Source organism: Hermetia illucens, chromosome 1 (genome assembly GCF_905115235.1).
Source record: "Hermetia illucens chromosome 1, iHerIll2.2.curated.20191125, whole genome shotgun sequence".
Taxonomy (NCBI): Eukaryota; Metazoa; Arthropoda; class Insecta; order Diptera; family Stratiomyidae; genus Hermetia; species Hermetia illucens.
Window position 1 is genome coordinate 53,854,205 of NC_051849.1, and position 24,475 is coordinate 53,878,679.

General features: G+C 40.6%; 2 protein-coding genes across 4 annotated transcripts in view; both read left to right on the forward strand.

Annotated features, from left to right (window-relative positions):
- LOC119647243 (protein Shroom) overlaps window positions 1-24,475 on the forward strand; it is a 780,388-nt gene that overhangs the window by 134,896 nt on the left and 621,017 nt on the right. The window lies entirely within an intron of this gene.
- The window catches only part of LOC119647244, a 54,697-nt gene that overhangs the window by 1,107 nt on the left and 29,115 nt on the right, over window positions 1-24,475 (forward strand). Inside the window, exon 2 of one of the 2 annotated variants that reach the window (XM_038048114.1) lies at window positions 1,233-1,398. The exons of the other annotated variant lie outside the window; for it this stretch is intronic. The gene's annotated coding sequence lies outside the window, so the exon portion shown is untranslated. The remainder of the gene's footprint in view (window positions 1-1,232; window positions 1,399-24,475) is intronic. 2 annotated transcript variants of the gene reach the window in all.

Below are 24,475 nucleotides of genomic sequence, written 5' to 3' on the forward strand. Positions count from 1 at the left end.
CTGACCACCCGGGTGGTTACGGAAAGGAATGCGAAGCTTAATTTTTGCAAGGTAAGGGAGATTTGTAGGATTTTCGTCCTTAATAGAGTGACATTCTGGGACTTCAAATGCGAGGGGTTGAAAGTTGAACATGATTATTTCTTGGATATCAAATGACATAAGAAAAGTTGAGACATTAAACAGCTCCATTGGATAAGTGACTAGCATTTCCTGTAAAAGTACATATTGTCGGAGTTCTCACACGAGGTCGATTTATCTTTTTTTCCCTATGATATGCTGAGTAGTCTTCGCTGAGTACTGATCATATTCTTATTATTATCGAGCAAAACGATTTATGATTACACTTTCTGTATTTTTCTGCTTACATATCTAAGATGTTCTTCATTTTCCCCGACATCTAGTGTATTTCCAGCAGCTTGAAGAATTCCCTGCTTCCGTTTACAAGGGCAAACATTTCGCATCCTCAGTTCAACGGACAAGCAATAAGTCGTGTTGCATTCGATATTTTTTCTCAATGCAAGTGACTATGTATGTAAGTTTAAACAATGCTTCTACATACAGCTCTTAACTTACCGGGGGTTCCAGTAAATTGTCTAGTTATGACTGGGTTTGCGCAGGCTTCCTGTGAACTGTTGTATGTACATAACAGTTCTACGTTGGAATATTTTCTACAATTCTTCTATCCATTCTAACGTTTTTAAGATAGTACAGACTGAAAACCACAGTTGCAATCAAATCGGGCAAATGATGAACCTGGGGACCATGGAAAATGTTGATTTGATACTGTATATGACACATGAGACGGAGGGCAAAGTGTTTAATAAATCGACATGCATCTTCTTCATCATTAACGACATTAACATCCATCAAGCATTGTGCATGAGACGATCAGCATGTGGACGTTGGAGATAGGCTGTTGCTTGGTAGCTCTGTAGGGAAGTGTGGTGATTTGTTTTGAAGTTCTAACTAAGCTTGCTAGTAGAGTCATAATCCTTCTCTTTGCTTCCCTTGCTGCTTTGGTTCCAAGAAGTTAGCACCAATATTTTCGCAATCATGGAAAAATCTTCATCATCAGGTCATTCAATATCAGCCCAAAGCGCCCAGCATTTCCCTACCTCCCCTATCATTCATTACTGATATTTGATAACCCAAAAGAATACTACTTACCTGTGTCTTTACCATGTCTCTGCACTGATGATTTTTCTCAATTGATGAATGGATTGATCGAATAGAAGACATATTGATGGTTAGGAAATCCGATGAAGAAACATTTTCTTGGATCATTTAGCGGTTGTTATGTGGTAGTTAGCTGGAAGAAAAATGAACTGAGAAAGAAAAGACGAAATGCTCTCAAGAAGTTTGCAAGGAAAATGTGATTTTGTCGGTCAATCAACTGTGGTAAGTGATAATTCTTGATGTGTTTTTTCTCAGGCATAGCGTTTGATATGGCTTCGATGGTGGTCATATTTTTTTTATTATTCGTATTTCCATAAATGATGATTTGTTTGTCATGTGTATGACTCTTGGTACTGGTTTATCTGTCATTTTTTGTGGTACATATGTGAACCTGCTCTTCGTACTTGAAACCTGATCATTTTTACAATGTTTCAGTAGCTGCATCCCCTTCTATTGCAGGACAATGAGGAGGATTTGTTAAAATTCATTATACAATGTAATCTCGAATCCTGACAGTGTTTGATCTATTTTTGTTGCTTAGCTTGGGATTAGGCTAGCTAAGAAGGAACTTTTTACTTGGCCCTCTGTACTGTCCCCTGAAATTGCCGGCCTCCCGCTTGCGGCATTTGTAGGTTCGAATCTGAGAATGTCGACCAGAGGCAGAGGGTGCGTAGATTCTTCACTGAAGAATGCCGAAAAGAATTCAATTCTCTTCATTCGACTGTAAGAACCCTTGCAACATTATCTAGCGCAGATTGTTACTTCTGGTTCCAACATTGATGAGCCAGACTCGTGGTGGGCCAATCTGTCAGCCTCCTCTTTCCCAGTAATGTTCGGATGCCCTGGAACCCACATCAGCAATGTTTCGTTCAGTCGGCCAAGTTTTGCCCGCAACTGGTGTCAATTCTACATCTAGTGCTGATAATGCTGCATGACTGTCGGAACAAATTCGGACCATACGACCCTGCTATTTTTGTTGAAAGCATTCTTCTACTGCCAAAAAATGGCATATACTTCCGCCTAAAATGTAATTGTCAATTTTGCAACTTACATTCGAATTTTTCGAAAACACTCCTGAGCCAGATCAGTCTTCCTCGATTGACCTCTTGGTGAAGATTATTAGGTCTGTAGTTCCAAAAGTTTGTTATATCGTCTTAAACATAAATCTGAAAAATATGTGATCGGGAGGTATTAGAGAAGAAGAAGTTTAACTCGAAGTTTAACGCATCATGTAGTCGAGATAAGCTTCTGAATACCTAACTGTTTATACCAGCTGGATTAATATCTCTGATAAGATGAGTAGTGTGTGACTCCCCCTCCGCCTAATGATCTTAGTAAACATAACTAGTCCAGTCTTCCTAGCGTTCACTGTGATGCACTTTCTTTGGATTATCTGCGTATTCAATCGTTCATATACTGTATCTGCAAATTTTCCATTAATTATTATGACTAGATCGTCTGCAAATTTTCCATTAATTATTATGACTAGATCGTCTGCGAATGATGGCGCGAACATCTTCATGTCCTGCAGGATGTGTGTTAAGGGAAAGGCAGCCATCCGCGTCACTTTCAGCCCCTAAGACGTCCTGCCTCAATGTTGGTAGTTGCCTTGGTTTTGGGTACCATCGATGTTGATTATATCTAGTATTTTAGGTTTTTCGACATCGTGGTTACATACATATTATATTTCTTTCAGCTATTGGAGTCATCTTGGCAAACTACATTCCAAGTCACTTTGAATAGAGATTCATAGCCTTAAAAGAAAAGACATCCCACCTATTCGGAGCTGTGTTCGGGGCTCGGTTTTCTATTGGGGAAGTCCGCTTTTTTGGAGGCACTGCAAGGTATTTCGGCTCTTCAATTCGTTACATATTCCCGCTATGACTAACGAAGAAGTTCAGGCCTAGCATTTACCGCTCTGCCTTCTGGCTCATGTTATTCCTGTTTGGCATCCCTACGGTAGCATATTTCATTGTAAACCAGGTCCCACGACAAAACAAAGTTGTTGACTTATTTCATTTTTTTTTCAACGCTTCTTCTGGAGTTTTTCTGTTCTCAGATTTCAAATGGGCAGAAATTGTCACACTTCTGCAGGGGAAGAGTAGTGCGTCCTTTTTATATTTATAAGTTACGAAAATCTTAAACACCACTAGGTGTGGCTTCCCTTTTCTCTTGAAAGAGGCATAGTCAATGATGTTTGCAGTTTTGGTAAAGGGATGAATAAAGTGGAGTGGGTGGGGGGATATACTGCGAGAACTGCTTTCCCACTGAAGTGAAGTTTAAATTTACAACTCTACCTCGGGACAGGGCATCCATCGTTGAAAAAGGTCAGTAAGGGAAAGGCTACCCTCCAACCGCCTCCAAAATCGAGCGGCCAGGTCTGAGTAATCAGACCATAGTGGTCCATTGTACTCGATTCTCACGTATAACGGTATATCTTGGATTCGTTCATGTATCTCAGTTCTAGCACTTCAGCACCAACAATCTGATGTCTGATAGGCGGGGCACTCACATAGAAAATGTTCCGTGGATCCTACTTCCTCTCCTCAGGATAGGCACGTATCATCTTAGGGAATTCCTATCCTGAGCATATGCCCAACTAGTGATTTATGGCGAGTTAGAATGCCTACAATACTCCTGCAAATTTTCTTGCTTTTCGACAGGATAAACTTTGCCGTATGTTTGTTTGGTTCTGACGGGACAAGTTTGGTTAGCAGTATTAAGACTCTGCCATCTGTCATTAGGGAAGTTGTGCCCAGTTCAGGCGTTATTAGCAAATGCTACTTTCACCCCCCACATTTCCGATCCGGATATGGGGGAAATTCAACCATCTTTTGCTAAAGCATCCGAGATTTCATTTCCCTCTACATAACAATGACCGGGTACCCAGAGTAGTTCTACCGCATTGAATCTAGAAACAGAGTTCAATCAGTTTCTACATTCCTGAACAATTTATGAAGTAATGAAAGGACTGCACAACACCCTCAACGCAATTTGATTATCGTTACAGATTGCGGCGCGTCTGCCCTTCAATCGCTCGTCAATCATCCAGGTTATCGTCCTTTGGAACGCATACGCTTCAGCCTGGAAGACAGTTGCATATTATCCAAAAAGAAAAGTCCATTTATCGTTTTTATTCGATAAGTAGACTCCTACTCCAGAACTCTGTTCTGTTTCCGAGCCATCGGTGACGACTTCTAGCCAGTATATCCTATAAAGTATTCTTCTGGTTCTTTCCAGTTTTCTCTTCGTTTCAAGATAACTTCATGTCTTCTATCAAACAGATGTATGGGGATCCGATAATTAAAGCAATCTCTGCATTAGTATAGCATATAATAATAATAATAATCGTTGGCGCAACAATCCATGTTGGATCAGGGCATTGAAGTGTGTTAGAGCACTTCATTCAAGACCGTAACGGTACACTAGGAGGCAATGTCAGCTCGCCCGAAATTATTCCCCTGATTTGACTCAGGTACTCATTCACAGCTGAGTCGACTGGTATCCGACGTCAAATCACGATACAAATTCCACTGCCACCAGTGAGATTTGAACCGCGACCTCCCGTACGACAGCCTTGCGCTTTAACTACTCAGCTATCCAGCACTGTAGCAGCATAGCATAGGTCCACCTAATTAAAGCCAAACAGTGAACGACAGATTCACAGGATTTTCCACGCTGGTGTTGGTTTTCATTTCGTTGGTGCAATCTTAGAGCCTTCTCGCGAAAGTGATGTTCAACCAGGCTTTCCAGACATTTCAGCGAAAATGCTGTTAAGCTGATTTGTCTGAAGTTCTTTAGATTTGAATCTTTCTTAGGCTTAGGTATGATGACTACTTAACCTTCTCCCAAAAGGTAGGCACGTAGCCCAGAATAAAAAATCCTCGAAAAATATTTCTTAGAAGTTACTCTAAGCGCTTTATAGTTTCCTTTAGCATCACTGGTCAATGCCAGATGCTTTTATGTGTTCGAAGGATTTGAAGGGTTTGCAGAAATCAATGCCAGATGCTTTTATGTGTTCGAAGGACTTGAAGGGTTTGCAGAAACCGCCAATTTTCTACCTCCCACTTCTGACACTTGCCCTCCCGAATCGTGTACTTCAAAGAGTGTCTCTATAGACTCAACTCTGGAGTTCGTGAAAGTTCCATCCGGTTTTCTAAGAGAGCCTAACTTGGCCGACTTTTCAAGGATTTTGCACAGCCTGAAAATCTTTCCTTCCAGTTCTTCACAGTATGCTCTAAAGGAGTGTTGTTTCGATCGTTTTACGACCCTCTTGTATTTACGCTGTGAGTTTCGAACGTTCCACCAGTCTTCAGTCTTTTTCCTTTTGCAAGCGATTTAAAGGTCATCTGGTTGATTTCCTGAGTCATTGCAGTTTTGCTGGAACCGTTTTTCCGCTTTGGGCTCGGGAAATATGACTCTTCAAAACACTCTAAAAGAGTGCGATTCAGAGTTTCCAATTGATCTTCTATCGCCAAAGGTGTCCTTAGTCTAAGAGGTTAGATATTGTCTTCTATTTGTAGTTAAGTCTGAAATTGATAGACCAGTAGCTTACTTCAAACTACAATTTTGTTTTATAGTCTATATATATATATATATTTAGGGAGCTAGCTTTGTACTGATGAAAGGGGTAAGTTCCTCCCGAAATATATATATACACTATAAAATAAAATTGTAGTTTGGAGTAAGCTATTGTCCTTAGTCGCCTAGGAAACTCTACTTTGTTGCCAAGAAGTTCAGTGAATTTTGTCCAATCCGTTTTGCGTCTTTGTATTATAGACTGCTCGCCTGCAATAGTCAGACTAAATTCTAAGTAACGGTAATCTAAGAGTGAGACTTCATCTAGTATTCGCCAGTCTCTAATCAATTCTAACTACTTCAATCATAAGTAAGTAGAGGCAACTATGACGTTTCTCCAGTTGTCATTAACCTGATATTGTAAGTTTACCGCAACTAGGTCCTGAGAAGAGGATTGCCTCAGCATAGTTACCTCTAACAATTTTGACATCGGGACGCAGGCTCTCGGTCTCGAGGATCTCTCATCGAAGAAGATCCCAGTCCCATTTAACGATCCAATACCACTGATTTTATTAAAACGAACTCGTGGCTCTTATATCAGAAGTGTATAAGGACAATCCTGCAATTTTGCTATCCTCGCTGCCAGTAGATAGGGAGAGGCTTTGGCATACTGCAGGTTAATTTGAGTATCCTTTATATTTGGAGACGTGAGTGTAATCTGATGTGAAAACCGCCACCAACTGAAGACTGTGGTCCGTCCATTGTGGATCTCAGCAGGGACACCAACTTTTCCTCTCCTGCCACCACACTTCTTGATATAGCCACGCCCATGCCTCCATGTCCAAGGAACTTCGCCTTCTTTCACATTGCCTGTGTTACCGTCGGCTGGAAAGCCTGTCAAGTTCACGGTGTCCCGGCTGCATGAACCTGTTTCCACATACCGGAATTAGACCAGCTTCTATTTTAAGGCTCCATAACTTTGTGAAGTGAGTGATCGTCGCAATTCTTCCTGGGGTTTGCAAGGAGTGATCTTCTTCTACTTTTTACTCATACTACTCATTCTCCCCTATTTCGGGGGTAGGATTGAAAATTCAAGCTTTTAAGCAATGATTTCAAAAAGCCCATCCTCTCTCTCCATATTTTCTGCTTCTTGATGCACTTGATGGAACCCAGCAGAATCCTTTGTATTGGGGGCTTGTCATCCGCTAAAGCAGTTCAGGTCCTTACTTTGTGGCGCTCTACCACACAATTTAAAAACACCTAGAAATAATAGTTCAAATCACATAAGAAATATATTAAAAAATTATTATCCCATCACAACCAAATTCTGCGACCTACGCTGCTATCTTCTCATTTAGTTCAAATAAATTGCATTTTTTTCTTTAACCCACTTCCTGACTTAAGTCTTAGCTCAAGTCATGTGGACTCAATCCTCAATTTTATCTAATGCAAATTAATATTTAAAGAATTACAAATGCGTGCATCAAATTCATCGTTACAGCTGGCAGGCACAATACAAACGGATCTGGAGATTTCGCCATAAGGCAAATTCAGACAAATTACGCTTCAATGTCCAGCCAAGTGAAAATATTCGCGGGCTTAAATGCGAGCACTAATCTCTTTCATTTTGATTGCAAATTGCTGACTACAATCAAAACAGAAAGTGCAGTTATGACCGATTTTTCCGTCGAAGATGAAACAGCCATCATAGATTGTACGTACATAGTTAGTGGATACCCTAGATCAAGATAGGTTCGCCGATAGTAACCAGCATCTTATCTTAAGCCATTACGGAGTTTGTCTAGTTCAGACGGGCTCCATTCTATTCTTCTTTCTTCCACCTCAGGTATTTGTTTTTCATCGATGGGAAAAGAAAAAATGTTTCTTAGCAATTTACGTTGGAATCTGGCACAAAGTCATCTTTTCTAATCCACTTGGACGGAAACTGGCTATGCAAATAGAATATACGTTAAAGGTGTTAATCCACACATGATTTGCTCAGTGGTGGTCGGTTTAATCTTAAGCTGCAATTTAAATAGGAAATACTCATACGAAGGTGCGCAGTGAATTTTTTTCTCGTAAAAAGTTTGTTCTTAGAAGCAGGTGATGAACACTCATCGCAAGAAATAGAATGGAATTCTTTACTCAAAGTATTTCGCCCCGGGGTTGAGATTAATATGTTGAATGTTGCGAAAATGGAATAAGGTTATTGTTACAGGTGAAGGTTTTCGGCAGACGCTTTTCGCGCTGTTGCAGACACTAATTGTGCCCCTTCGTATGAGGTCTGGGGAATTTTATCTGATTGAAAGTCTTCAAACCAGTGCAAGGTGCATTACATATGAGCAGAAAGCTCATTTTTTAAGCCTCATTTAAATCATATGATATTACTATCCATCCTCAACCACTTTTTTCCAGCTCCCAACATCTGATGCAATCCCAAAACCAGAAATCATTGTTCGTATCTAGCAAGAAAGATCCATCATTGATACCAATGATAAAATTCCATTCTTACTTTCTAGACCAGTTCATCCTTAACCCCTTCAGATTGCCAAGGGTCAAACTTTTTGTTCCTCTCGATTCCCGAATTCCATGCAGAGGTACTACGTAATGTTCACTAAAACCATATCTTAACTTGTAGTTGGTAATCTTGAAACGTTGTCTATTTCATCTGGAGATCAATCTTCAGTTCAACTAACTTCACCTGCACTATCCACTCCGTACATATTATGTTCTTGTGCTGAGCGCACGGATTCGACATGTTCAATTTTCCTCGGTCCAAAATGCCAAACGATTAGTGGTCAATCAACTTTTTGAGTCATCATCATCATCATCATTCTTAACCGAAACTGAAAGGTAGAATCATCATGATTCCGCCGATGTCGATTGCTTAAGAAATACAAATGAAAATCAGAGTGAGAAAAAGAAGAAATGAATGTGCAAGAAAGCAACTTTTTGATATGACACAACATTGTCCATTTGATTTTTTTTTTCTGGAAGGAGGAGGTTTGTGACAAGATGGTAAGAAGTTAGAATTGTTATGGATGAGTTTGGGAGGGTATAGCAGAGCGTGGGAGATTGGGGGTAAATTGTTTGTAGATACATTTGGTGTCTTATCCACCTTGCTCGACGCAGACTTTCACATACATATCTTATAGATATTGTTCACCATTTTGAACGTAAAATCCTTAAGATGCACATTTGAACCTCAATGACGTATTGAATCATAGAACCGAATAGGAAAGCGCCTCAGAATTTTCCTATTTGTTCTTATATGGTCTAGTAATTGGAGCAGACCAGATACACGGTAATATTTCTCATAATATAATAATACTCGAAAACTGTATAAAGTTCATTTTCAAACCACGGCCCGTCAGCAGTCATTTTCACGACTATCTTGTCATCAATCTTTTAAATCGAAACAATTAGAAGATTTTTCTGTTCTTGGCAATTTTTTTTCTTTCAAAAACGTACATGTACATTGTTTCAGGAGCTTTCATCGTCGTTGTAACACCTGCTGAATCAACACTAACAGCTCTACTATCAAACCTCTGGGAGCTCTTTCATAATGAAAAGCTGCAGACGGGGGGACAAATTGTACCAACTGGTCCTCCAGGTTGGGGGTTGGGTAGGGCTGACAACCCTACAAGGAAAACAACTTGTTACGAAGCCGCAACAGGAGCCTTGGACAGGATGGATTTCAAAACGACGAACCCGGCAACGACAAAGGAATAACAATTTGCGCATTTTCTCATGGAACGTGCGCTCCCGGTACAGAAATGAAGCTGCTGAACAGCTAGCCGATACCCTGTCCCAATATAGGGCTGATATAACAGCGTTACAGGAGATGCATTGGACAGGGACCGGTTTCCTGGAGAAGAGTCGCTACACCATATATTATAGCTCGGAGTAGGTTTCTTAGTCAGCCAAAAACTGAAATCTGCTGTTATCGGCTATGAAAACATAAGTGCCCCAGCCGCAAAAGGAGTCGGAACGGCTGGTTTGACGATGAATGTAAGCTAGCAACGGAACGGAAGAATGCCGCATACCGAGTAATGTTGCATTGTCAAAGAACGCGGGCACGCGCAGAGACTTATCTCGAACTCCGTCGAGCGGAGAAGCAACTTCACAGACGGAAAAAGAAAACCTGGGAGAACCAACAAGTCTGTGAATTAGAAAAGTACAGGAAGCAACCGCACCAGGCGCAGAAGTTTTACCAGCAAGTCAGCAGGATGAATCCTTATACACCTCGATGCTCATCCCGCTGAGACAAAGACGGAAATCTGATTTCCGACAGAATGGGCATATTAGAGCGATGGATTGAGTACTTTGATGAGCTACTGAACAACCAGAACATCGGCGAGTTGGAGGTCCCGCCAACTGAAGACGACGGACAAATACTGCCACCACCAAGTTTAGGAGAAACAGTCCGTGCAATTCATCGGCTAAAAAATCATAAGTCGCCAGGAGCCGATGGAATTACAGCTGAATTGGTTAAATATGGAGGCGACCAGTTACACCAAGTGGTTCATCAACTTGTGCTCAAGATATGGGACAGCGAATCAATGCCTGACGATTGGCAACGAGGCATTATCTGCCTCATACATGAAAAGGGAGATATCACACAGTGCAGCAATTATAGAGGTATCCCGTTGCTGAGTACCATCTATAAGATATTTTCCACTATCTTGGAACTGTTGGAATATGGACAACAGTTGCACCATCTCTTCATTGACTTTAAAGCCGCCTATGATAGCATAGCCAGGGTAAAACTGTACACGGCCATGAGAGAATTCGGTATCCCAACGAAATTAATAAGACTGACTAGGCTGACCCTGACCAATGTGCGAGGCCAGATAAAAGCAGCAGGATCACTCTCAAGACCATTTGACATCAACAACGGTCTACGACAAGGGGATGCCCTATCATGCGTCCTCTTTAACCTGGCCCTCGAGAAAGTGATCCGTGATGCTGAGGTAAATGCAAGAGATACGATCCTCTTCAAGTCCACCCAACTACTGGCCTATGCTGACGATATCGACATCATGGGAAGAACCACCCGAGACGTACAAACTGCCTTCATCCAGATCGAGCAGGCGCTGATTGGCGCGAGATCTTGAGCTGCACATCAATGAAGGCAAGACAAAATATATGGTGGCAACGTCAGCACCGAAGACGAATCAACCAACAACATCAAACCGCACTGGTCAAACACAAAGAAGAATAAGGATCGGAGAATACAACTTTGAGACCGTTGACAATTTCTCCCATCTAGGGTCGGAAGTCACAACCGATAACAGCTACGACGATGAAATCCACGCACGGTTGTTTGCCAGCCAACAGAGCCTATTTCAGCTTACAAAAATTGTTCCGTTCGAAACGTCCCACCATAGGGTCAAAGCTCTTACCGTACAAGACAATGATCTTGCCAGTCCTCATGTATTCCTTGGGTTGGGTTCTTAGGAAGAAAAATTTGCGAACCCTTGGCCGCGTTCGAGAGAAGAATTTTTGGCCCCCTACATGAGGATGGACGATTCCGTAGCCTACATAACGACGAAATCTTTGAGCGATACCATGACCATCAGGTTGTGGATAAAATCCGGCTCAATAGGTTATGGTGGGCGTATGAATGAGGATGTCGCTAAGGAGGTGAGACAGGAATAACCGCCAAAGGTTCCGAACTGTCTAGCAGGGAAGCTCGTGTTGACAGGTGCTCCATTCAAAACTTTTTCAGTTTTGTTGTGAAACTTTTCCAGGCAGTTTTGGAGTACATAAAGATAGGGAGAACATTTTAATGAACAATTCCTAATTCACAAACCTTGTTAAATAAGAATTGCATATCTTCAGCTGAACGCACTTTTAAGCGTCACTATAGCAAATCGATTGATGATCGTACATCCTCTGTAAACTGTGACATTGTTCGTATATATAGCGGTGTGGCATATCAGAATATCTTGATTAACGCTATTTGAAATAGGTTTAAGGTTTTTATAAATAAGGACCCTAAGGTCATGAAGTATACGTATTTCGGGCACCAACCGTCCCCTTCTTCGGTGTTTTATCAGTGTTTTCCTTCAAGATAAAACACTGAGGAAGGGGACAGTTGATCTCCGAAATAAGTATTTGTATAAATTAGATACTTTTAGCCAATAAAAAGGAAAAATATCCTCGAAGGCAATCTTTCATTTTTTTAAGGTTTTGTGTAAAACAAAACCTTATTAAAATCGATTCAATGTCTGTCTATCTGTCACACGCATTTTTCTTCAAAACGGCTAAACCGATCCAAACGAAATTTGGTGGACAGATGGGAACTATGAAATCCCACGCATACAGCGAGTGGCATAAATTTAGATGGAGTTTAAAGGGGCGCTCCCCATACATGCAAAGGGGGGATTCAAAAATTTTTTTCACCGGATATAGTTGTGTAGGGTATCAAATGAAAGGTCTCGATTTGTACTTTCCGAAACTGACATTAGTTTTGGCACAAATTGCAAAGTGCGTGAGTAAGGAGTCAAAATGTACGCATTTGAAGTGAGATAGGACTCATTTTCGGAAATTACCCAACCTAAAAATCCGGAAAAAATCAGGGTGGTGCGCCTAGATGAAATCTAGGCCTCAAAATATGTCCCATTCCGATATCTGCTCAAATAAACTTACTAATAGTATATTACTACTTTTTAGAAATTTACTGAAAAACCCCCCTTAAATTCATCAAATTTTGTGCCAGCATAGGGGACAATATATCGTATATATGTGCTAAATTTCATGGAAATGAGGCAATTAACGCCAAAGTTGTAGCAGTTCAAACTTAGCAATTTCGCGGGAGTTTACTGCTTCCAAAGCCATGCAAATCAGATGCTGACGTCATGATTACCCGGAAAAATTGACATTCGCGTGGAATATTAAAGTTACATTTATGAAGAATCTATTTATCTGCAGCCCTTTTTAAGGTTTTGTGTAAAACACTTATGTGAAATCTAATCTTCGAGAGATGTCCCATTCCGGTATCTGCTCAAAAAATTTACTAATAGTATATTATCAACTTTCAGAAATAGACTAAAAAACTCCCCTTGAGTTCATCCTAAGTGTACTAAATTTTGCACCGACATAGAGGACAACCTCGTGCATACACATGCCAGGTTTCATGAAAATCCAACTATTAGTGGGAAAGTTATAGCAGTTCAAACTTATCAATTTCGTGCTAATTAACAGCATTCTAAGCCATACAAATAAGATGCTGACGTCATAATTAACGAGAATAATTGAAATTCGAGTGAAATATTAAAATTCCATTCAAGAAGAATCCAATTTTCCCTAGCCCTTTTTAAGGTTTTGTGTAAACACAAAACCTTATTAAAATCGGTTTACCGTCTGTCTGTCCGTCTGTCTGTCTGTCTGTCTCTGTCTGTCCGTCACACGCATTTTTCTCGGAAACGGTTACAGCGATTGACACCAAACTTGGTAGAAAGGTGGGAACTGTGAACGCTCACGCATACAGTGAGTTACGTTCTTTTACGTTGAATTTAAGCGGGGTCCTCATACATGCAAAAGGAGGGTATACATTTTTTTTTCATCAAATATACTCATGTGGGGCATCAAATTAAAGGTCTCGGTTAGTACTTTTCGAAGCCGGTCTTAGTTTTGACATTTGTTAGAAAGGTGGGGAGTGCGGGAGTTGAAAGTGACCATTCCTTTAAGGGGGCCATTCTCAGAATCTACCCAATCGAAAAATCTGAAAAAAATCAGGAGGCTGTCACTATATGGTGCCTGGGCTCCGAAATACCTTCCATACTGATATCTGTACAAATAAAGTTAATAGTATATTACCATAATTTTTAGTAATTGGCTGCAAAACCCCCCTTAAGTTCATGTTAGCAACATGAAATTTCGCAATAATATAGGGTATAACATACCCGAACACGATCTCACCAAGTTTGGTCGAAATACCACTATTACTAACAAAGTTCTAATACGTCAAAGTTGTCACTTCCTTGTAAATTCAAGACTATGAATGTCAATGTCATCCGAAAGTGGATATTCTCAGATAATATATGCATATATTACGTGCTACGTACAAAGAAATACACAAAACCTTTCGTACCTGAAGCGTCCAGCTTCCGGTTTCCCGACTTGTTTATATTTGATGTTGGTTAAATTGTTTTCATTCGCTAATAATATTAAACTGAGCGCGTGAAGCGTATGAGGTTGACCATTATCAACATAGGGCTTTCCATCAAATGATTTATTTAAATCGCTTTCTAGAAAATAGAGAGCAATGGAATTTTTAGCTATATTACACGGAGCTGTCGTGCACTCGTCGCTCCTCACATCATTTTCTTTTTCTTCAGCCTTCAGTTCACAAGCGGGGTCGGCTCGTGATGATCGGTTTCGTCATTTTATTTTATCAAATGCCTGATCAGGATGTAATCGCGAGACCTTTAAATCCCCATCCAGCGTATCAAGCCACCATTGTTTTGGCCGGCTTTTTGGTTGCTTACCATTGCTCTCGATGTGCTGACCAATACTGGTTGTTGAATTCTCGTTAGCGTGAATTACGTGACCACACCATCGAAAACGCCTCTTTTGCAGTTTTTCCACGATCGATGCAAACCTATATCGATCGCGGATATTTTCATTTCAGACGTAATCAAAACGTGTCACGCCACCAGTGCAATGCAACATCTTCGTCCCCATTACCGCAAGACGCCGTTCATTGTCCTTTATAGTCGGCCAACACTCAGAACTATAGAGAGTGGCAGACGGACGACATTGCAGTAATTTTTAGATTTGGGACGTGCGCTGATACATCGATCACAAAGAACACCAGTTGGGGAACGCCACTTCATTCAGGTTGCATTAATGCGTGAAACAATTACGCAGTTCTCCATTGGCTGATAGCGTTGACTCGAGATATTTAAATCGCTCAGTTCTGGCAATGGCAGTAACCTGCCCAGAACTGAACGATTTCAATATCTCGGGTCAATGCTATAAGCCAATGGAGAACTACGTTATGCTGCTTACATAGGGAAACACAAAACCTTTTATACTTGAAGCGTCAAGCTTCCAGTTTCCCGACTTGTTTAATTATTAAAATTCATTTAATAAACGGTTTCAAAATTATCAGTTATTTATCTATAAACATTGCATCAAGTAAGCAATATTTGTAGAAACTTTTATGGACTAAATTCTAAAGGTGGTTAGAAGAAAAGACAGCTCCTCGCCTGATCACCGACATTAAGTGTTGTTGAAAGTAGTTATTACTTAGACGCAGGATCGTAGTGTACCTAGACTTCTTGGGGAGGCATAATGTCAAAATACTTCACCGTTTTAAACATAAAAAATTATCTTCTTATAGAATCTTATGATTGACATTCTATAAATAAAATTGTTTTAAATTAAATCCACTGACAACGGTTTTCGTCTAAACTTTGTATTTTTAGCTATCATTTTATTGAATTTTTCTAAAGCATGTGTAGCCCTCCTGAAGAGTTGAAAGTACTAAATAACGTTTAATAACTAATTCACGTTTTAAAAAGAGTCTAGTAAACCCAGCACTACGTTATCATGCTGATATTTTATTGTCCATACTGTCTAAATTCCTACAACAAACTTTTTTATTCTTTCCATGTTCGCATCTTTAATCTTTTGCCGTATTCGTTCCACCATAATCTCGTTTTGTCTTCACTGGGTTTGGTTTGATTAACGAGTTTTGAACGATAGTCCCCAAATTTCTTAGAAGATGCGAATCTCAGATATTCTTGGACTCGAACTTGGATCAGGCTTCATTCGTTTGTATGAATTTCAGGACAGCTTCACAAAAAAATTGTTGCCAAAATGTATATCTACCGCTGGAGATATTTGTTTTAATACTTTCGGTATCTTTTGCTGGAGTATTCTCTGGCTTTTTGCTCGCACGTTTATGTGTTATTCGATATTTGCTGCAACCTGCTGTTAATGCAGATCAAAACATAAATATTAATTTCTTCTGTTTGGGCTTTCTAATGAATCTTGGAGACGATGATGGTGCTTTTGAAGGATGAGGGCTGGTTTAAGCAAGTTTAATAGTTTCACTAGTTGGTCCAGACGCCCGGATGTGCCATGTATTTTGATGGAATTGATAAATTTTTATGTTGGGGCTTGGCTTGTAGTTGATGACCACATGAGAAAAAATAGACAAATTCCTTGAATTTTCGTAAACCGAGAATGGTGGAGTTTCGGTTACATTTAATCGCGTTTTGCTGAATTTGAATGTTTGATTACGTTTGTGAAGCTCGTAAAATTTTGAGATTAGGGTAGAATTTCTGCTGTTGTGTCTGATGAAGTGAAAAAACAAAAGTGCTTAAAGATCAACAACTTTGTTGTGATGCATTCACCTGGGTGTTCATATGTAATTAACTTGTTTTGACTCTTCTATGCAAATATTGTATTTATTTTCGCCTAACCCAATATAATAAGAAATAAGTTTCTTACTTCTCCACCCATGTTTGTTTTTAAATTTACGTCAAAGTCTTGTTGATGTTCATCATGATCATAGCCTTTTAAACATTCTATATAGATGGCTTCGTTCTGAATCCATACAATTTCTGCAACTTTGGGAACGTATCCGTAACCCTCGATAATAAAGACATTTCAAAGCGTACCCATTTTATTTTATATAAGTTTTATGACCCTTAGAATTCCAATTTTATAAAATAAGCATTTTATTCTACTTAGAACTCATAAAAAATATCCCCAACCCACTTGAAAGAGAATGCCCTAACCATTCCAGACAGGACCACCAAAGTCGATCAAATAAATTTTTTTGTTCTCCTCCTACGTCCAATCATCTCTATCCCTCTGTTTTGAGCCCGATTCCTCCACGTTTTTAATTTACTCAAAACCATGCACCATTCTCTCTAAAACAATATAAATACTAAAAACTTGAAAGAAATGCATTTTTTTCTGCAAAATCCATAAATCAGTCTGCCATAGTTGAATCACAACAAATTTAAAATTATATTTATGACTGCCTACGATAAATGTCTTGTGTTTTGCTTTTTGTTGATATTTGATATATCGAACGTGATAAATATAAAAAACAATTGAATTACTGGCACGAGCAAATCATTGAAAGTGACTGGAAAAAAGATTGAATGTATTTGAAATTGAATCAAATAAACAGTTGGGGGTCCTTTGGGTTTTTATATGTGTATCGCAGAGGGCATTGTGTTGAGATTGCTGGTATGGCTGGTACAAGACAAATTAAAAGCAAAAGTTCGTTTTTGTTGGCGGCATGTACGGACTTTTGATGGTGAATGAGATTTGGGAATTCATGCCAATTTCAACTTGTCTATATGCTCCTGAGTCTATCAAGTAAATAGTATTGTTTGTGATCTCTGTTCAGCGCATAGAAGATTTTCACTAGTTCTGCTTAATACCTCGAGATTTTTTCATAAATTCTGGACTCTTTATAATCGACCAATGGATAGAGGTGTAAATAAAAAAGAAGAAGTTGACTAAAAGTGAACCTTCGTTGACTTCTCCCTTGATTGCCAGTAAGTATTTTTTTTAGAAAACAGGTAAACGTCTGGCCTTCAAGTCAAATTCTCTGTGCTAAGAATGCTGGCCTACCAGCTGCTAACATTAGCTTCGAATACTTGTCGGGAAAACATTTTTTTTACGCAGGAATACTCCTATTAATACTAAATTTGTTCCATATCCCTGTATGACAGCAGATATACTGCTGCCCCATTCAAATCTCGCTGGCCAAATCTCTTATGGAATCAAGCTGGCAGGATATCGTGGTTTCAGCACATTACATTGCAACCGCTCGACAGAACTCGACTTAAGCTCTACTTAGTTCACCATTTTGTCCATAGCCGATGCTTTGATGTTATGATCAACTTAGAGATTTCAAGATCAGATGTCAGATGAACATTTTTTGAAAAATAATTTTAGTTCAACACCAAAATTTGATTGAGGGGACGAAAGGGGTTCAAATTTTTATTTTTTGTCTTTTGTTCAAACGATTTATTCTTTGACAAAAAGACAGATATTTGGATGAAATTTTGTATATATATATTGCCATAATAGTTTAAGTTTAAACAAAGGATTTATGAAATTTTCCAGACTGGTTTTTGTTTCCAACACATTTTTTAATAAAATGTCAAAAATTGACGGCGTTCGTGATTTCGAGTCACAGAGACGTTAAAAAAAAAAACAAAAAAATGTGGTTTTAATCAGCATAAAGCTCTCTACAGAATGAACCACAATCAAAAAATTTCACCAAAAAATAACAAAACGGTTTTTGGCGCCAAAAACCCTGATTTGAATCAAAATATTTAGCACTTATTTTCGTCTCTGAGGTTCATTCTATTGCTTTGAATACGATAACATATTAAAATTTCAAAGCGAATAGTCAATGGTTTTTTTTAGTCCTCCACGCCAATCCAAAAAACATCGTTTTGAAAAAAAAAAATGCGTTAAAAAGTTTATTGCAATATTGAAAATAGTCACATTTCAGTACACAATCCGAATCATAACTGGTAAAACTAGTTTCCAAGTCTAGTCCAGTTCTATTTATCACCATCATCATCAACGAAGTAACAACCGGTATCCGGTCTAGGCCTGCCTCCGGACATCCCGGTTTTGCGCCGAGATGCACCTAATTCGATATCCCTAAAAGCTGTCTGGCGTCCTGACCTACGCCATCGCTCCATCTTAGGCAGGGTCTACCTCGTCTTCTTTTTCTACCATAGATATTGCCCTTATAGACTTTCCGGCTGGATCATCCTCATCCATACGCCCACCGTAATCTATTGAGTCGGATTTTATCAACAATCTGACGGTCATAGTATCGTTCATAGATTTCGTCGTTATGTAGGCTACAGAATCGTCCATCCTCATGCAGGCGGCCAAAAAGGCTATGGTAGGCTCCGGAATCGTCCAACAATTCTTCGGAGGATTCTTCTCTCCAACCCGGCCAAGAGTTCGCAATTTTTCTTGCTAAGAACCCAAGTCTTCAAGGAATACATATGGACTGGCAAGATCATTGTCTTCTACAGTAAGAGCTTTGACCCTATGGTGAGACGTTTCGAGCGGAACAGTTTTTGTAAGCTCAAATAGGCTCTGTTGGTTCACAACAATGGTGCGCGGATTTCATCATCGTAGCTGTTATTGGTTGTGATTTTCGACTCTAAACAAGAGAGATTATCAACGGTCTCAAAGTTGTATTGTCCTATCTTTATTCTTCCCGTTTGACTAGTGCGGTTTGATGTTGTTGGTTGGTTGGTTTTTCGTGCTGACGTTGTCACCATATATTTTGTCTTGCCTTCATCAATGTGTAGCCCAAGATCTCGTGCCGCCTGCTCGATCTAGATGAAGGCAGTTTGTACGTCTCGAGTCGTTCTTCCCAAGATGTCTATATCGTCAGCATAGGCCAGCAGTTCGGTGTATTTAAAGAGGATCGTACCTCTTGCATTTACCTCATCATCACGGATTACTCTCTCGAGGGCCAGGTTAAAGAGGACACATGATAGGACATCCCCTTGCCGTAGACCGTTGTTGATGTCGAATGGTCTTGAGAGTGATCCTGCTGCTTTTATTGGTCAGGGTCAGCCTAGTCAGTCTTATCAATTTCTTTGGGATAACGAATTCTCTCATGGCCGTGTACAGTTTTACCTTAGCTATGCCATCATACGTGGCCTTAAAGTCGATCAAAAGATGGTGCAACTGATGTCCATATGCCAATAGTTTTTCCATCGCTTGCCGCAGAGAGAAAATCTGATCTGTTGCTGATTTGCCTGGAGGGAAGCTGCACTGTGTGATATTTTCCTTTTATGTATGAGGCACTATCTGTCTGTTGCCAGTCGTCAGGCATTGATTCGCTGTCCCATACTCTGAGTACAAATTGATGAACCACTTGGTGTAATTAGTGGCCTCTATATTTAATCAATTCGGCTGTAATTCCATCGGCTCCTGGCGAATTATGATTTTTAAGCCGATGAATTGCACGTACTGTTTCTTCTATACTTGGTGGAGGCAGTATTTGTGCTTCGCCTTCAGTTGGCGGGCTCTCCAACTCGCCGATGTTCTGGTTGTTCAGTAGTTCATCAAACTACTCAACCCATCACTCCAATATGCTCATTCTGTCAGAAATCAGATTTCTCTCTTTGTCTCGACAGGATGAACATCGGGGTGTAGAAGCTTCATCCTGCTGACTTGTTCTGTCTGTGAAGTCGCTTCTCCGCTCGCCGGAGTTCGTGATAAGTCTCCACGCGTGCCCGTGTTCTTTGAGAATGAAACATTACACGGTATGCAGCATTCTTCCGTTCCGTTGCTAGTTTACATTCATCGTCAAACCAGCCGTTCCTACTCTTTTTACGGCTGGGGCCAAGTATGTTTGGGGCCGTATTTATGATAACGTTCTTCAGGTGATTGTGAAGGTCATTTGTTGATGCTTCATCTCCAAGATTTCTGTTGACTACGGTTATTGTAGCATCCATTTTACTTTTATAGTTGTTGCGGAGGGCTATACTGTGGATGGCTTGAGTGTTAACTCTCACCTGATTGTTAGAGGGGATTCTGGCTGGTATTGTTATTTGAGCTCGGAGCAGCATTCCAACGAGATAGTGATCCGAGCCTACATTGGCGTCCCTATATTGTCTGACATTCTTCAAGGCTGATAGGTGGCGGTGTTTGATGAACACGTGGTCAATTTGGTTGAAAGTGGTCCCGTCTGGAGAGGCTCACGTATGTTTGTGGACCGCTTTCCACGCAAACCAGGTACTTCCAACAACCATTTCGCGTGACACTGCTAATTGAATGCTCCATTACGAAATCAATGCGTTTGAGATCCGAGAGTGTGATGCCGTTTGACATTCTCCACTCTCCGACCAGGGTTGAGATGTCAAGAGATGCCACCGTGGTGTCGATGACCTCTCGCCTGACCACGTCAAAGAAGGTGGGTTCATTACCCAAATTAAGGATCTGCAAATCGGTTGCTACTAGATACTCCAGTAGTCTCGATGCTCTTGCATTGATGTTCGAACTTCCCCAGCATATGTGTGACCGTTGATATCACATTCTGCTATTACCCCCATGCCTCTACTTTTGGCATATTGGATAGCTCTGATGAATGTTCCACTGGGAACGTCTTCTGCGTCATAGGTGAAATATGCAGAGCACCATAGTATCCCTTTATCTCCCTGTTGACTTTTCATGGTTAGCTTAGCCGATGTGGTGTCGGCATTACATAGGTCGGTAACCATATTAGCTTTTAAGTTTTTTGAGACTACCATGCAGGAGTGGGGTCGATCACTTCCATTGGCATACAACAGGTCAGCATGTTGGAATTTTAGGTCGACAACCCACGGCTCTTGTATGAGGTATATAAACGTCTTGCAGCTATTGATCCGACGACTGATAAGTGCAGTCGCCGCTTTACAATGCTGCAAATTTATTTGGGGTGCCGAGGGCTGCACGTTCCCTTCAATGGTTTTAGGAGCCGACTTTTGTGACGGTCCCGAGCACCTAGTCAAGCCGGCAGCCCGATTTTTTCCGAACCTTCTCAACATCGGGGTCGGGAACGCCGATAGTGAGAAAAGTTCCCGACCTATCGGCCCTCTTTCCTGTTTTGCGGCTTAGCAGCATCCGGGTGGAAGTGTTGAGGTTATTCCGCACACCAAGTTGTTCTAGAACGTCAGGACCATTTCGCTCTTCTTCTGGAAGCCAGACGAAGCACTTTTTTAACGATGGTAGCTCAGAGACTCTTTTCAAGGTTAGTCGCGCACCCTGCCACATATCGTTGAGGGAGGAGCAGTACTGCCTAAGCAACTCGTTCGTGTCTTCGTCGGCAAAGTTTAGCCGCAACATTTTACGGTATACACCTACCGACTCAAAGCAAAGCTTAATGTCTTGCGAGGATGCAATCCCTACAGCTAGGAGGAGTTTCTTCCTAAGTTGTTCGCATTGCTCAGTATTGTACTCAAATGGATTAGAGTCGTCATCCTCTCCGTCGTCTTCGATAGCATTGGCTGCAAATGAAGGCCTAGCGATTGCTGGCCGAGTCCTCTCTGCTGCCTTTTATGCCGAAGAGTTAGGATCGTTCAAGGATCGCTGCCGCTTCGGTTTCCTCTTAGCCGCAGGTACCCCGAATGAACCCCCCCCACCCCCCCCCCCCCCCCCCCTTGGATTGTGCCTTACCAGGAGGAAATTTGTTTGCTGTCCGTGGATAGGTGCTTACCCATGGGCAAGACTTTGGCCTCAGCAGGTGACACCGATTGAAGCCTGGGGTCAGAAGTGCTGACAGAAGGGGCCTGCTTCGGCTCGTCCGTTAAGGACTTGGTCCCAATTAGATTGGTTCCCAATTGAGTAAGTGGAAAATCTGAGTCTAGACGCGGGTTCTCCATCGATAAGTCAGACCTCGGCACGGTAGTCACACCCTGGTTTTGATTACCGCGTGGCTTCAAGTGTCTCGAAGTTCTTTAATTTACCTGTGTTTTCTTATACCTTTCATACCGATAAATAAATAAATGTCAAATAAGGAAAAACGCGGAAATTATTCCAATACTTCCGCCAAAAGTGCAATCACTTCTGGTTCTATAACATTCGCCTCTAATCACTGACTCGAACAAGCTTCATTGAGCAAATTTGTAACCATCGAGTGTTGTGATTCCAATTACAGGCACACCACCCAATTACTTTCAGATATCCACCAAACTTACGTGCACAAAGTCAACGGAACTGTTTTCCGTATTGATCGCAAACAAAGACAAGACACCGTATGGCGGCGAGAGAGTGTCAGTTAGTATGCAAGGAAATCACGAAATGCATTCAGAAAGTAATTCCAGCATTATTTCGTCAATTCCTTTCTGCTGCAACACGTTGGGGCCTTGTGATTTGAATTGCCCCTGCAGACTGACGACAACCGACCAAGTAGTCCCGTTCAAAATGGGCAACAGGCCAATCTTCCAATCTCCAAACTAGTCGTGGCTAATAATAACAATACGCCAATAGTTTACATAAGAAACGGGTGCTGGTAAGGAGTGGAGGGGATTGTGGTAAAGTGATTCAAGGATTTCTTAAGGAAGTTGTGGGTATGAGGGCTGGATTTCTACAATTCTTCTTCTACAATGTCTTCAGTTCAATTGAAATCTTTGGAATTTTTTATGGCTATCTAAGCTGAGCTTGGAGAATATCCAGGTCCTTTCCTGGCTTTTCTGAGAAAAATAAAATAAAGCCGCTCAAAAGTAGAGTTAGCCTCACAATATTTAGTATTTTTGACTTTCAACTTTTTGGATCCAATTATTAGTTGAACTAGATTCTCCTTTCCTCCCTCATCCCCTATATCCTCCAATTTACAAGTACTTCAAACTAGACTTGCTATTCTCAGTCATAGGTCGGAAAAAACTCCAATTTATAGGAAATACTCGAAGAAAGTGCCGCCAGCAAAAAACTCAATCAGTACAAAGACAAAAACTACAATGGATAGAACACAAGAAAAGTACATCCATTCGCATAAAACAAGGAAAATTGAAAATTAAACGAGTGCACGATTATGTTCCTCTAACTACTCGCACGGCACGATTTCGATCCCTGTTCCAGGGATCTATTTTCATTCTAAAGGGAGACCAATCACTGTCAATCCAATCCATCTAAAGTCGGAATACTAAGCGGGTAGCGGGTTTCGAAGTATTCCTCTGGCTCCAGCTACAGATAGCTGGCAACCGTTACCAGTCGGTAGTGTTAAGACTAGGTCACCAGGGTCTCTTCAATTCAATGAATTTCTAAAATTGCATGCAAGAATTCTGACATGATGACTTTGAAGTGTTGCATCTGAATCGAATGTCGGGTGTCTATTCTTTCGTTGTGTTATTGTAGGTACCATATGAGCTAAAGATACATAATTGCATTTAAGATCGCCTCGAAGCGGGTGAGATTAAGATTTTTGCTGATGTGGTGGTAGTGTTAGGAAGTTGATTGTAGAGCAAATGTTGCTTTCAGGAAATATTGTTAAATTGTGTTACTTTGTGACGGTAATTGATAACCATTGTAGAAGGTGGAAGAGTTACGAAAGATGTGATCTTTAAAGTGGGAGCAACTGATGGGAAAATGCAGTTTTATGGAATGCATCACTCAAAGAATGACCGGTTTTGTTGATTATCTTTCAATATGTGACCTACATGTACTGTAGTAATAATTACGTAACCAAAACCAACATAGTTGGCCAACTTTCATGAGAGTAAACTTCCTACAACGTTATTACGCACCTAAAAAAAAGGGAAACAAGTAGTTATAGCATGAATAAAAAATTTTGCTAATTAGGTGTGGAAAGCAAATGAAAATCAGGTACAAGTATCTATATTTTGGAGCAAAGATTAAAAAAGAACATAAGATACCGACAAACCACTTCATCATTTCCTTCAGCGCCCTTTATGAACAAACATTTTCTTCTACCTATAATGTACGATCAAAAATCAACTCTAAACGCTGGGGATCCTCGAAACCAATCCCCATATCTAGAGGTTTATAATCTTTGCGTTACAAAAACCTACAGCATTTTATTTTACTTCGAAAACACAGTCAGTACTGCTCCTCCCGTAAGATGTGCGGAAGGGTGCACGACTAATTCTGAAAAGGTGAACATCTGAGGTGAACATCGTTTAAAATGTGTTTCTCTAGTTTATAGAGGAGGGGCGTAATGGTATTAAAGTCTTGGAACAACTTGTCGAGAATAACCTCAACGCCCCTAGCTGCTGGAGCTGATGGGCAGCAAAGTAGGAGAGGGCCGATAGGCCGAAAACTT